Raw genomic sequence first — 6,527 nt, 5'->3', positions numbered from 1 at the left:
TCCATGCAGACTTACAATCCTGGTCATGTATATCTTGGCCAACTTCTCACTTGTATACGTGGCCTTCACTGGGATAAAGTGAGCCACTTTGGTCAAGCGATCAACTACTACCCATATAGAATCATATCCTGATTTGGTCCTCGGCAATCCGGTGATAAAATCCATGCCAAGCTTATTCCACTTCCATTCGGGTATCGGCATATGTTGCAACAATCCTGCCGGCTTTTGATGTTCTGCCTTCACTCTCTGACATACATCACATATGGCTACATACTCAGCAATATCCTTCTTCATACCAGTCCACCAGAAATGTTCCTTCAAATCCACATACATCTTGGTGTTTTCAGGGCGTATCGAGTATGGTAAGTCATGAGCCTCCTAAAGTATTAACTTCCTGATCTCTGTGTTATTGGGCACATAAACACGGTCCTCAAACCATAAGGTGTCGTGCTCATCCTCACGAAAACCTTTGGCCTTTCCTTTTCTCATTCTCTCTTTTATCTCGGCAATCTCTTTGTCATCCTTATGAGCTTCTCGAATCTTTCCTAACAATGTAGACTGAACTTCAGTTGTTGCAACAAAACCTCTAGGAACAATCTCCAATCGAAGTTCCCTGAGATCCTCTGCTAACTCCTTTGGCAATCCTGTGCTTACGAGGGTGTTAGCATAACTCTTCCGGATGAAAGCGTCTGCTACGACATTGGCCTTGCCTGGATGATAGTGAAGGTTCATGTCATAATCCTTTATAAGCTCCAACCATCTCCTCTGCCTAAGGTTTAGCTCCTTTTGTGTGAAAATGTACTTCAAACTCTTATGATCAGTGTACACATCACAACGGTTTCCAATAAGGTAATGTCTCCAAGTCTTGAGCGCATGCACCACAGCTGCTAACTTAAAATCATGCGTGGCATAATTCAATTCGTGCGGTTTTAGTTGTCGTGAGGCATATGAAACAACTCTTCCGTCCTGCATAAGCACACTTCCAAGTCCTAAGCGAGAGGCGTCACAATACACTTGGAAATCCTTGCGTATATCCGGCAAAATCAGCATGGGGCTGTAGTCAGACGTTTCTTTAACTCCTGAAAACTCGCCTCACATTCTTCCATCCATTTAAATTTGGTATCCTTCTTCAATAACTCCGTCATTGGCTTCGCAATCTTGGAAAAATTATCAATAAATCTCCGATAGTATCCCGCGAGTCCAAGAAAACTGCGGATCTCTCCAACTGAAGTGGGTGCCAACCACTCAGTGACTGACTAAACCTTGGTTGGTTCTACTGCTATACCCTCTCCTGATATAACATGTCCAAGGAATCTCACTTCCTTCAACCAAAACTCACATTTGCTGAACTTGGCATACAACTGATGTTCCCTGAGTTTCTTGAGAACTACACGCAAATGCTCCTTGTGCTCATCTTCATTCTTCGAGTATACCGTTATATCATCTATGAACACCACAACAAACTTATCCAAATATTCCATGAACACCTTGTTCATCATGCTCATGAAATAGGCAGGGGCGTTAGTCAGTCCAAATGACATGACTGTATACTCATATAACCCGTACCTTGTGGTAAATGCGGTTTTAGGTATATCCTTCTCCCGGATCTTCAGCTGGTGATATCCTGATGCAGATCGATCTTCGAAAATACCTTAGCTCCTTGCAGCTGGTCAAACAAATCATTGATCATCGACAGTGGGTATTTGTTCTTGATCGTCACCTCATTCAATGCCCGGTAATCAACAACCATCCTCAATTTTTAATCCTTCTTCTCAACCAAAAGCACTGGGGCTCCCCACGGCGATGAACTTCGTCGGATGTAACCTTTCTCCAATAACTCCTTGATCTGCTTCTTAATCTCCTCTAGAATTTGCGGGCATCTGGTATGGTCTCTTCAATATAGGCCCGGTGCCTGGCAACAGTTCTATCAAAAACTCGATGGTCCCGATCTGGCGGCATGCCTGGTAATTCCTCTGGAAATGCATCTGGGTAATCCTGTACAACAGGCACTTCTTCTTGAACAATTCCTGAGCGGGAATTTACTTGGGTTCTCCTTGTCGCATGCCTGGATACATACTTGATCCTTTTTCCCTCCGGGGTGGTGAGATAAATCGACTTACTAGCACAGTCAATGCTTCCTCCATACTTTGACATCCAGCCCATGCCTAATATCACATCCAATCCTTGTGACTCCAAAATTATTAGGTCTGACGGGAAAACATGGCTACCAATGGTTAAGGGTATCCGGTCGCACCATCACCTAGCCATATACTCTGCTCCAGGTGAACTTAGTAACAGAGGGGTCCTAAGGGCTTGGGTTGGTAGTTTAAACTTATTCACGAACCCCATTGATATGTATGAATGTGATGCACCAGTATCAAAAAGAACAAGGGTGGTGAAAGACTTAACCAAAAGCTTACCGATAACTGCGTCTGGCTGCCCTTCAACCTCCTCCACGTTAACGTGGTTCACTTGTCCTTTGTTGAATGGATTGGGCTTCTTCCCAGCGCTCCCATTACCGTTTCCATTCTTCGCTTCAGGGCACTCCGTGGCATAGTGTCCAGTCTTCCCGCACTTTAAGCAAGTAATGTGACTTAGGTCTCTCTTGGTGAGTGTGGCTGGATTGGAGCGGTTCTGATTGTTGCTTGTTCCATTCCCAGTCCCATTCTTGGAACCATTGTGGTTATGCGAACTTCCTTTGTTGTGGTTATGACCTCCATGGTTATGAACAAGTCCTCCCGAGTTCGGGGTTAGACGAGTCTTCTGCTGAGCTCCTGAGTTGTATCTTCCTTGTCCATACTTCCTCTTACAGCTCTCGATCTGTTGTTGCTTCCCTTCAATCATAAGAGCCATATCTACCAACTCCTAGTAGTTGTTGAATGTTGCCACCATCAATTGCATGCTCATCTCATCATTCAGCCCTTCCATAAACTTCTCCTGCTTCGCGGCATCTGTGGCCACATCATCAGGGGCATAACGAGATAGATTACTAAATTCATCTACGTACTGAGCTACAGTACGGTTCCCCTGGCGTAAGTTGCGAAATTCACGCTTCTTCATGCTCATAGCTCCAGTTGAGACATGGGCAGTGCGGAATGCTTGCTGAAACTGATCCCATGTAACAGTAGCTAAAGGATAGGTGGCAGTGTAATTCTCGCACCATGAGGCTGCTGGTCCATCCAACTGATGTGCGGCAAAACACACCTTCTCAACATCTGTACATCTTGCAGTGGTTAACTCCCTTCCAATCCGGTGGAGCCAATCATCTACCACTATCGGCTCGGTGCTATTGGAAAACACCGGCGGCTGCAACCTCAGAAAACGGGCTAAGTTATCAACTAGTGGTAGTGGCGGTGGGTTGTTGTTGTTGCCTTGGTTCTGAACTAACAACTTCATCAGTGTATTCTGCTGCTGGATCAACAGAGTGAGCTCCGGTGGGAAGGTAAATCCGGGGTCACGTCTCGGAGGCATCTGAGGGTTTAGAGGGAAGAGAATAGAATGAGGTCTAGTGAGAGAAACACTACCCATATGCACATGAGACAAACACAATCATTTCACTCACTCAATCAAGCAAGGGCATACAATCGATCTAACTATCGTTACAAAGGTGCTCGGACTATACTATATACATGGTGGAATATTACTACTGATGTGGTGGTCTACCAGAAATATTGATTGGTGGAAGACTCCATGATGTCCGCTCCAGCTTCATCAACATAGTCATCATCGCTATTGTTGGGGTCCGAGTCGGTGTTGTCGATGAGGATGTAGTCTTCAGAACGAATCTCCTTGGGTTCATCGTCTTCTCCTCCTGGCGCGAGGTCTCCCATGAATACTCCTAACTTCCTTTCTAGATCGTCATTCTTCTCCACTAGTACGACGATTCCCTCCTCATAATCTTCACGAGTATCCTTGAGTTCTTCCTCCAGTTCCATGATCCTTGTCATCGCCTGCTTCAAATCTATCATGCTTGCGCACATGTGATTCTCCTGGCGACGAATGTGCTGGTTTAACTCCTGGATGAAAGTTGTGATTGATCTATCTTTCCTGGTGCTGATCATCTCCCGTTGCTCATCTCAGTGCCCACAAATATGGTAAATAGTGTCCTTAAGCTCCTTATGGTAAACTTCTCCAATGCGTCCCATGGTGATGTGGGCTGTCATACTCTTTCCTAGACTCCAGGTTGGTGCATCAAAGGAAAACTCTATGGGCTTAGTGACTGGCACGAACATCTTTCCTGGAACTTGAACTTGAATCATCCATCGATCCTCTTCTGGTAAAGTGGCGTTGTAAGTCCCAGTGAAGCTTGGTATTCTAATGTTCAGGTACTTAGTGACTTCCTTCAAGTGTCGTCCAAAAGGTGCTTCTTCATCCGGTTGTGCAAACGTGTTCCTTGCATCCGCCATCATAAAGATTAGAAAAAAGGAGAGGAGTCAGAAATGAGAAGAGAGTAGTGATCTAGGGCTTTAGCTTAGTGGTCGTGTCCTACACTCAGCGTGTGCTCTGATACCATCTTGTAGCGACCCAACCTCAAACGGTCAAGTCTCTGTGCTTCAGTGTCATCCCTAGATCGGTAATGCTGACACACACAGTACTCGAAGGATTTATAATAGAGTAGCAATCACACACTTATTACATCGAATGTCTCAAAAAAGAACTTATTACAATAAATATGGCATAAGGCCCTCTAATACGATAACAGCGGAAGGCTTGGAAGATAAAGTGAATCCATCAACTCCAACGACATAGCTAAGTTGCACGGCAACGACCTAACGAACCTTACTCCTCGTCTGAAAAGTCTGCAACATAATATGTTGCCGCCCGAAAACGGGTCAGCACATGGAATATGCTAACAATGTAACACAGTAGAGCAAGACCAGAATAATGCTATCACTACATGCATATTTGGGCTGGTGGAAAGGCTCTATGGTTATAGTTTTGCGAAAAGCCAATTTTTTCCTACAACAAAGGAATAGATTTTATTTAACTATCATGCTAGTTGAAACATCATTGAGAAGGTTCCTCCAACTCAATCCCAATGAAAAAGTAATTATCAACCCAACAATATTAAATTAGAGTGATGAGATACATATGATAATCCAAGTACTAGATACTCAAGATGTCCTTAACCGGGGACATGGCTAACCATGATTAGATCGTACACTCTGCAGAGGTTTGCGCCCTTTTCCCCACAAGACTCGATCTTCTCTGTTGGATTTCTCGCAATACATGGTGTTTGAGAAACGAATGACCGAGACACAGTCTTTCAGAAGCATTAACTCTAACCCCGGGTAGACAGTACCAACCTACATCCCTCTACATCTGCTAGCCTACCACTGGAAGAGGTCATGCAACTTACTCAACTATGATAGAGCCCATAATAGCTTGTGGCTGCACACCGAAGTTTCTAGCATGAAATATCTCAGTTCCCTTTGAGCCTGGGTGGTGGACCTTAGGATTATCACACGGGTACTCCGGGATATCCTAGGACAACACTAGATTCTCCAGGTGCCCGACAAGCAATCCACCCAGATGTGTATTAAAGTTGCCACCTTAAGTTGAACCATTAACTAACAATCTCACATATGTCATGGATTCACTCATCGAAACCACGTCTACGAGCATAACATAGCAATATAAGCAATATGTAGAAGTAACTCCCAATGGTTTGATAATAATAGGGCAATAGGTTCTACATCATCAACTATTTCCCAAACCCACAAGTTAATCACAACCTAATCATGCAATGTTTGAGGGTTGGAACTAATGCATAAAAACTTGGTGATAAAGGGTATGATCAAAGTGTTACTTGCCTTGCTGATGATCTGTGAAACCTAGAGACTCGTAGTAGCATGCTTCGCACTCCGGGTGTTCTATCAAACAAAAAATAGCATACATAAGCAATCAAGCAAAGACGCACGGGTAAAACTCAAGTAAGAATATCTAACCAAAAATTTCAACTTAAGAACTACGGTTTGCAAAAAGAATCAAATCGAACGGAGCAACGAAACTCAAACTGCGAAAGAACCAATATCCGATTACTAATCTGTACTAAAGTCAAATTTTACAGTGACAAAATCTTGTTCAAGTTGGTTCAACGGAAAGAGGGCTTCGAGACGAAGATCTAGGCGCTTGAATCGCCTGATTCCGATAAATGAGTGAAAAGATAAACTAAAACGAAAATCGGATCAGAAATCGCGATCGAAAATAATTGCGAGAAATCCGAGAAAAAGAAAACTGACGAACAGGCTAATGAACGAACATTCGCTGTCTGCGGGTAACGGGTGCAAACTGTTTGTTAAAACAAACGAACGAACAAGCGTTCGCTAAATAAATAAACCGACAGAAAAACCGATCTAAAAGAATAAACTGGAATTTAAATAAATCGGATCTAGATCTAGGGTTTACTGAAATAAACTGACAAGAAAAAAAACGGCGGCAGCTCAGGCAAAGTCGGCGGCGGCGGCGGCTGGCGCGGCGGCGGCGCGGGTGGAGCCGCGGCGGTGGGGCGGCGCGGGGTAGTGGCG

This window comes from Triticum aestivum, chromosome 4A (genome assembly GCF_018294505.1).
Source record: "Triticum aestivum cultivar Chinese Spring chromosome 4A, IWGSC CS RefSeq v2.1, whole genome shotgun sequence".
NCBI lineage: Eukaryota > Viridiplantae > Streptophyta > Magnoliopsida > Poales > Poaceae > Triticum > Triticum aestivum.
The sequence above is the reverse complement of the archived record's forward strand: the minus strand, read 5'-3'. Positions refer to the sequence as shown.